At 45.6% G+C, this 2,352-nt stretch overlaps 1 non-coding gene across 1 annotated transcript; it reads left to right on the forward strand.

The window, feature by feature from the left end:
* The first annotated feature begins 796 nt into the window (after positions 1-796).
* On the forward strand, positions 797-870 carry trnam-cau (transfer RNA methionine (anticodon CAU)). The gene has a single exon. It is a non-coding gene; the product is annotated as a tRNA-Met (tRNA).
* Positions 871-2,352: the final 1,482 nt, after the last annotated feature.

Below are 2,352 nucleotides of genomic sequence, written 5' to 3' on the forward strand. Positions count from 1 at the left end.
AGTTGTATTTTATATTTAATCTGTATCTATCTGTATTTATGTTCTACTGTTAGTGTTATCTGTATGCACCAAGGGTCTGAGAGTAACGCAATTTCAATTCTCTGTGTGTATGTGCTGTACATGTGGAAGAATTGACAATAAAGCAGACTTGACTTGACTTGACTTAAGTTTCAAAGGCCATATTGCTGCAATGGCCCGGTCCTGCAGATTTGCCTTATACAACGTTAGGAAGATTAGACCCTTCCAATCAGAGCAGGCCACACAACTCCTTGTCCAAGCTCTTGTTATCTCCAGACTGAACTACTGTTATGCTCCTTTGAAGCTTGCGTTCTGCAAGTGAACGACGCCTCGTGGTGCCATCCCAAAGAGTCACAAAATCACTCTCACTGACCTTTTCCTAGACTGTTCCCAACTGGTGGAACGACTTGCTTATCTCAATTCGAGCAGCTGAGTCTTTAACCATTTTAAAAAAATGTTTAAAGTCACATCTTTTTCATCAGCACCTGATCATTTAATACCAGCATTTACCTAATGCAGTGTTTTGTCAAAGTTAACGCCCTACTGGCTCAACATGCCAGCAGACTGAAGTTTCTGTCTGCAACCAAAGGATAGGCTTCTCTGTCAGAAGTGGGATTTCAACCCATGCCTCCAGAGGAGACTACAACCTGAACACAGTGCTTTAGACCGCTCGTCCATCTTGCCACCTGTGTTTGGCGAGCGCTTACCTATTGGAACTACACCTAAAAGCAAGGACCTGAAAGCTAGTTATTTTCTGTTCAGCCCCATCACTCCACAGGCCTCGTTGGTGCAGTTAGGCAGCGTGTCAGTCTCATAATCTGAAGGTCGTGAGTTCGAGCCTCACACGGGGCAGCGTGCTGCTTTTTGATACCCGAGAGCGCTTAGACGAAAGGGCGGGGATCTCTGTTCTGTGGTTGTCCCCATCTCCTGGGGGCAAAAGGCCACAGCTCCTCTGGAGGGCAGGCAACATGACGTTTTGTGAAAAACTGTGAGGTTCCAGGTAAATTCCCTGAATCTCATCCATTATAATTGCATTCAGTACTATGCTATACTTTGATATACAATATCGTCAAAATTCTGCATTCATGCTGGGCTAATGCTGAATGAATGCAGTAATAGCATCCCTCTCATATTCATGCAACATGTGACCGTGTCCTCCTGAGGTTTTGTTAAGTTTCAAAGGCCATATTGCTGAAATGGCCCGGTCCTGCAGATTTGCCTTATACAACGTTAGGAAGATTAGACCCTTCCAATCAGAGCAGGCCACACAACTCCTTGTCCAAGCTCTTGTTCTCTCCAGACTGAGCCACACAAATCCTTGTCCAAGCTCTTGTTCTCTCCAAACTGAACTATTGTTATGCTCCCTTGGCGGGTCTTCTGGCACGTACTATCCAGCCTCTGCAACTGATCCAAAATGCAGCAGCGAGAGTGGTCTTCAACGAGCCAAAGAAAGCCAACGTCACACCTCTCTTCATAATTTTGCACTAGCTACCAATAGCTGCTCGCATTAAATTCAAGGTACTGATGTTTGCCTACAAGATAACTACTGGCTCTTCTGCAATATACCTAAACTCGCTGGTTCAGACCTATGCGCCCTCAAGAAGCTTGCGTTCTGCAAGTGAACGACGCCTCGTGGTGCCATCCCAAAGAGTCACAAAATCACTCTCACTGACCTTTTCCTGGACTGTTCCCAGCTGGTGGAACGACTTGTCTATCTCAATTCGAGCAGCTGAGTCTTTAACCATTTTCAAAAAATGTCTAAAGACACATCTTTTTCATCAGCACCTGACCATTTAATACTAGAATTTACCTAATGCAGTGTTTTGTCAAAGTTAACGCCCTGCTGGCTCAACATGCCAGCAGAATGAAGTTTCTGTCTGCAGCCAAATGATTGGTCTGTCAGAAGTGGGATTCAAACCCACACCTCCAGAGACGACTTGCCTATCTCAATTCGAGCAGCTGAGTCTTTAACCATTTTCAAAAAATGTCTAAATCAGCACCTGACCAATTAATACTAGCATTTACCTAATGCAGTGTTTTGTCAAAGTTAACGCCCTGCTGGCTCAACATGCCAGCAGACTTAAGTTTCTGTCTGCAGCCAAAGGATAGGTCTGTCAGAAGTGGGATTTGAACCCACGCCTCTAGAGGACACTGCGACCTGACCGCCAGCTGACGAAGGATAGCCGGACAATATTTCAGAAATGTCGAGCAATGTCGAACTGCACAGCCAATCGCGTCGAAGCGCTATGACATTTGGGCCAATTGCGTCGAATCACTAACAAAATGTCATGTCATCTTAGTCCCATGCCCGCCAGAGTGAGGCCGCCTGGACCT

The sequence above is a fragment of the Sinocyclocheilus anshuiensis genome, unplaced genomic scaffold (assembly GCF_001515605.1).
Source record: "Sinocyclocheilus anshuiensis isolate Anshui unplaced genomic scaffold, SAMN03320099.WGS_v1.1 scaffold4971, whole genome shotgun sequence".
NCBI classification, from domain to species: Eukaryota; Metazoa; Chordata; class Actinopteri; order Cypriniformes; family Cyprinidae; genus Sinocyclocheilus; species Sinocyclocheilus anshuiensis.